Raw genomic sequence first — 6,309 nt, 5'->3', positions numbered from 1 at the left:
CCGGGTCCGCGCCAGCTGGAGGGACCGCCCCGCCCGACGGCGCGGCCTTCCTACCGGCCCCCTCCCGCCCCTCCCGCCCGGGCTCCCAGCCTGCGACTCGGCTCCCCTAGGGGGCAGCGTCCTCCTCTCCCCACCTTCCGCTTCCCTCCCGATCCTTGGGAGGAGACGGCTCTGGTGCCGATCCTTACCCGCCCCGGCACCGTCTTGAGGCGGCCAGATGTATTTCTCCCTTGGTGCTTCAGGTGGGAGACTAGGCGAGATATCCAGGGGTGTTTATGTGTAACCCCCAACTTGTCGGTAGCACGAAGGCACAAAGAGCTGGGTTTAAGAGGCGACACAGATTTTTTTAAAAAGGAACCTCTTTCCCCTAGGCACTAAATTGTACCATTTACTATCCGTATACTGGAACTTGAACCGTTGATTCACGGTTTTGATTCTTTTGAGCTTTGTATACGATAAACCAGAGAAACGTGTCTTCCATCCAGCTCCCCTTTTGTTCCTTGTCTGCGTTGTGTAGGAATCTTGTGTTTGTTTTGACTTTAATTCCTTAGTTTTCCAGTACTCCGGACGTGCGGGAGAACATTTTAAGCCAACCAGTTTAGAATTTATATGGCATTTGTCTATTACAGGTCGACAATTTCACTTTCAAAGGGCTTGTGTCATGCTAGCAATTGACCACCGTTGCTTTATTTTGAATATTTAAACCAATTCCAGAAGTAAACAGATTTTTCTCTACGAAAGACTATTTCCAGTTTTTATTTTTCTTTAACCTGGATTCCTAGCTGTTAGCTTTGTGTTGGGTTGCAAAATGCTGGCACAGACTCCATGTTGACTCATACATAGTTAAAAATCACTGTTGTGTAACATTTTGCCTACCTGTTTTTCCCTCCTCTTTTCAGTCTTTTCCCTTTGTACACTTCTCTGAAAGGAAAAGTAAACCTTTTTATATCTATTTATATCTATTTTTTATTGTAAATCACTCTTGAATTACCACCAGAGATTATGGTGAGACTTCTAATACTATTCTTCACCGTTCTTTGAAACAAGAAGCATTTAAAAAGGAAAGGTTTATAAGAAGTTAATTTCAAGCAATCTTTAAAAATTTCTTCTGTAGCTTTTTTCTGGCATTTCCTTGACCTGTTGATCCTAGTCCTACTGCCTTGTTTGAGCAAGTCATTTGCCCTCTTCTCTAAAATGATTATATAACTTGTAGGGATCATGTGAAGGTTAAGTAAGAAATTTAAGTAAGGCCTTTAAAACACTAACATAAGGTTAAGTACTTATTTTTAATTATATTTAGCCATTTTGACAAACCAGCATGTAACTTTCAAAAATAAAAAAAACTGAGTTGGGAAAAAAATTCTTTTTCATCATCCTTTGGCATGGAGGTTTAATTTTTTGATGAGAATGAGTCTTAGTTAAAAGACATTTCTTTCAGGAGTTGTGTCTGTTCTCAAAGAGAAAAATGAAAAGATTCTAGATATATGACTTTAATACCTGTCCTGAACTGCATCTTTCATTTTGTTTTTGTATTAAGAAATTCCAAAGGGTATGTGTGTGAATCCCTGCCCCCCTTCCTCCTCCCAGATTGAACTCAGGGCCACTTTATCACTGAGCTACTTCCCCAGCTTGTCTTTCTTTCCTTCCTTTTATCTTTTACTTTGAGGCAGGATTTTGCTACATGGCTGAGGCTGGCTTCAAATTTGTGATCCTCCTGCTTCAACTTCCTGAGCCAATTGGATTACTGGGGTTTGCCACTGTGCAAGGCAAGATCTTTATATTGTTATCAGATTCTTTCCTAAAGATGTTTTGCAGTGTTTCAGTAAAGAGTCTGGAAAGATTCTATGCTTACCCCATTGTAGGTAAAGGAAAAGAAATCAGAAGCTTCCTGAACTTTTTTTTATACCTTTATTTTTTTATGTGGTGCTGAGGATCCAACCCAGGGCCCCCACACGTGCTAGGTGTGCAGTCTACCCCTGAGCCACAACTCCAGCCTCCCCCCCCCCCATTTTTAAACTTTGACTTTATTTATTTTGTGTGTGTGGTACTGGAGATTGAACCCAGAGGCCCTTTACCACTGAACCACACTCTCACCCCCTTTTTACTTTATTTTTAGACAAGGTCTTGCTAAATTGCCCAGGCTAGTCTAGAACTTGCAATCCTCCTGAGTTGCTGGGATGACAAGCATGTGCCACCACTACCGGCTTAAATTTTTGACTTTAAATGACATATATTTCTGTAGACTTGAAGATTACTGCAACTCTATTTCATCTTCATATACTTGGCCTTCATGATTTGTCACCAGCAGCTTCTTGTCACTGCCTTCCACTCCCCTGCCAGGTTCTTTAGGATCTCCTGAATAATTATTCCTGAGAAAGGCCAATCTAATTAGCCAAGGAGGTCACCAAGTTATAAAATGCTATCTAGACTAAATGCCAGCTTTATCCTTTCTTGTTAAACCAAGATATTTACAGAGGTGTAGATATATACTGTGGAATTTTGCAGTGTTTTGTTTTTTGTGCCTCTCTAGTTTAAAAATGGTTCTATTGTCATTGACAGTGTGATGAATACAAAAAAACTCAACTGAATTACTAGTTTAAAATTTATAGGCAAGACTAAACTTTTCTTTCAAGGTGATAGTACTCCAAGTTCCTAATTTCTTATGCATTTAGCTTTTAGATCAATAATATAATCACAGCTCTGCATTAATGTTAGTGACGTAAAGGGCTGATTCAGCTGCTACACACATTTAAGAAAGCCAGCATTAAAAAAAAAGGCTAAACATGTTGTTCCTTCTTGAAAATGCAGAGAACATCTTCCTGTATTATTTTATAGTGACAAAATCCAAGCCTAATAACTGAGAATCAAGCTCTTAATTTTCTTGTGGAAAAAAAGCAGGAGGTGCCTTTTTATCTGCAGTTTTAGTTACTCATGTTTAGTTTTTAAACATCCTTCGGTGATCTTTAGAATATATAAAAAGAATATATATTTAGAATATATCAAAAGCCTTTTAGAGATCAATGTCATGGATGATAATGTTTTTAGTATAGCTACTTAATGCTGTGAATCAGAAGATACCACTTGAGAAGGGTAGATTTACTTTTTTCATTATAGTATAAGAATAATTATGATGATGAGATAATGGTTTCCTTGAATCTTTTGTTTGAGAGTATGGTACTTGGGAAAAGTCTTATTTGAAAACAAGGCACTCAATTTAAGAATTTGTGTGAAAGTTGGGCATGGTGGCCCAGACCTGTAATCCCAGTGGCTCTGGAGGCTGAGGCAGGAGGATTGCAGATTTGAAGCCCCACTCAGCAACCTAGTGAGACTCTGTCTCAAAAAATAAAAAGGGCTGGGGATGTGGCTCAGTGGTTAAGCGCCTTTGGGTTCAATCCCTGGTACCAAAACACACGCCCCCAAAATCCTCAAAACTTAATGTTAAATTAATTTTAATAAATGTAGTTTATTTATACCAGTTAATACAATGCCTCAAATGTGAAAACTTTTTGAGTCCACTGTACTTCTGAATTATTAAATTTTGATGACTCATTAACTTATTTTTCTAAAACATGAATTAGCCAGTTGTACTTCCTGTTTATTTACTCTTAAGAAATAAAAGCAATATATTTAGTTCGATCAACTAATGGCAGTTTTCTCTGGGTGGTAGAAACATGGATGTATTTTTCTATTTTTCATCTTTGCAAGCAGTCTAAAATGGATGTTACTTTTATATTAGAAATTGTGTTGAAATGCTATTTTTTTTTTTTTGTACCAGGGATTGAACTCAGGGGCACTCGACAACGGAGCCACATCCCCAGCCCTATCTTGTATTTTATTTAGAGACAGGGGCTCACTGAGTTGCTTAGCACTTTGCATTTTGCTTGCGATTCACCTGTCTGAGCCTCCCCAGCCGATGAGATTACAGATGTGTGCCAGGGCACCCAGCTGAAATGCTATTTTGATTAATAAATAATTATATCTTTAATGAAGATTTACCAACAGGAAGGCTGTGTTCCTTGGGTATTAAGAGGCCCAAACCCATAGGAGTTTGTGTCTATTTAGTGTTTAATATTTTAATAATGTTGCTGAAGTCATCTGGTTGGTTGCTTTTATTTTCCTTCTAATGACTTCATCTATTTTGTTTCAATTCTTATGCTCTCCAGATTTCTATCAAATATCCCTTTGTTCTCTCTGCTTTGTTATTCTTCGCTTGCTAATATTATTGCAAAAGACTCAGCTGGTTCCTGCCTCTAGTTTTTTTTTTTTTTTTTTATGTTTTTTAGTTGTTAGTGGACCTTTATTTATTTATAAGCTGTGCTGAGAAAAACCCAGAGCCTCACACATGCTAGGCAAGCCACAACAACCCCAGCCCTTCTGCCTCTAGTCTTAATGCATCCTAGTTCCCTTCCCTACAGCAGCTATTAGGGGTAGTATAATTTACTTTTCTGAAGATTGACCAATATGTTGTACCATTTCTCAAAAATCTTGGTTGGTTTCTCCTTATCTGGGATACAATATAAACTCCTTAACCACCTAGGAGGATTTTCGTCATCTAACCCCTAGCTTTCCAGTGTTATCTTCCTACCTTGCTTTACTTCTGTAGCTGTTGGCTAACACTTTGTTTGGCATTCCCCTATTGCCAGAGCCACTTTTTCATTCTTCCTGCCAAGATTCTGCTTGAATATATCATGAAACTTTCTCCATTCTCCCTACATGCTTCTTTTTGAGGTTCCAATAGCATCTTATTTAAGCAGTTAATTGCTTTAATTATAATAGGCCTATCTTCTCCATTTTACAGTGTACAAATGTATTCCTCTAAGTAGTTCCCAGTCCTCCTTCATTTTTCAAATGCCTAAGATCCTATCCAAATTCTTTGATTTCTGTCTGTGGCCATCTGGGGAAGTTTTATTTTTATTTGGCTTAAATTTTCTTTTCTATTTATATTCAATGTGGTGTAAAATATGTCTAAAAAGATCACTTAATAAAATTTTGTTGTCATCTACTTAATTTGAATAATTCCTTCTTCTACCCATGGAAAAAATAATATTCCCTTAGTGTAAGGTTTTCTAAGGTTCATGGACTCTTGGCTTCAGGAAGTCCAGAAACCTACTGACATGGAATGTAAAATGTTTAGACCCATCCTATGGCTCTGGTGGTGTAGGGACATTATTTTCAACAGACTCTAAAAATCAGTGTGCCCAGAGCAATGTTTCCCAGTGTTTACTACAGACCATTTGGATCAGAATCTTGTACAGTGCCTGTTAAAATTAAGAAATCCCTGGACCTCACACTAGGCCTGTTGAATCAAGAATGTGAGATAGGGCATAAGAATCTGTATTTTATTTTTGGGTACTGGAGATTTAACCCAGGGGAGCTTTACCAGTGAGCTAAATTCCCAGCTCTTCTTAATTTTTTTGTTCGATGGGGTCTCTTGCCAAGTTGCTGATGCTGGCCTCAAACTTGAGATCCTTCTGTCTCAGCCTCCCAGGTTGCTGGCATTACAGGTGTGTTCCGTCATGCCTGTTCTTAGAAACCTGCATTTTAAATTTACCAACTGATTCTTGGGCATTCTAAATTAGATTATGGTAGACTCAAGGAGAAATTAACTCAAAGTAGTTTTTAAAAAATGTGATTAATAGTAACTAATTACATATTATCTTCCAAGTGCTTTTCTAAATGTTATATGGATTAACTACTTAAATGAACATAAAGGTCATATGTTATTCAGAGTGAGGAAATGGCAGAGAGATTAATAAGTACATCAAAGACACATGACAAATGATGAAACTAGAGAAGCAAAAATGCGAACTCAGTCTGACTCCAGAGAACAAGCTTCTAATTGCTACCCTACCTGTGTCTTTCTAAAGGCAAAACATTTTACTAGTTTGTCAGTTTTTGTTTCATAGTTTAACAAATGTTGATTCTTATATTTACTGTTACTGAAAGCTTCACTTTTTTAAGGATAGCTTAAAGAATCAAGAAAATATATCATCTGGAAAACAAAGCTAAAGTAACAACAAATGGGGATGAATATCTGAAAAAATTATATAATTTATACCAGAAAAAAATTCAGCTTTCATGATTTAAAATTTTAATTAAATCCTGCGTTTTGGGGCGATCATCTATTCAATGTTCATCATTGTGATCCCTGACATGTAAAGTATACTGTTTCATCTTTCCTAAATTGATATTGGGCATTGAACCCTAGGTTCACACTTGCCTACTACTGAGCTATATCTCCTATCCTTTTTTAAAGAATTTTCAATGACAGTTCCCAAGGCTATTGTCAAACTTGGAAACCTCCTGCCT

This window comes from Marmota flaviventris, chromosome 7 (assembly GCF_047511675.1).
Source record: "Marmota flaviventris isolate mMarFla1 chromosome 7, mMarFla1.hap1, whole genome shotgun sequence".
NCBI lineage: Eukaryota > Metazoa > Chordata > Mammalia > Rodentia > Sciuridae > Marmota > Marmota flaviventris.
This window is presented reverse-complemented; position numbering follows the sequence as displayed.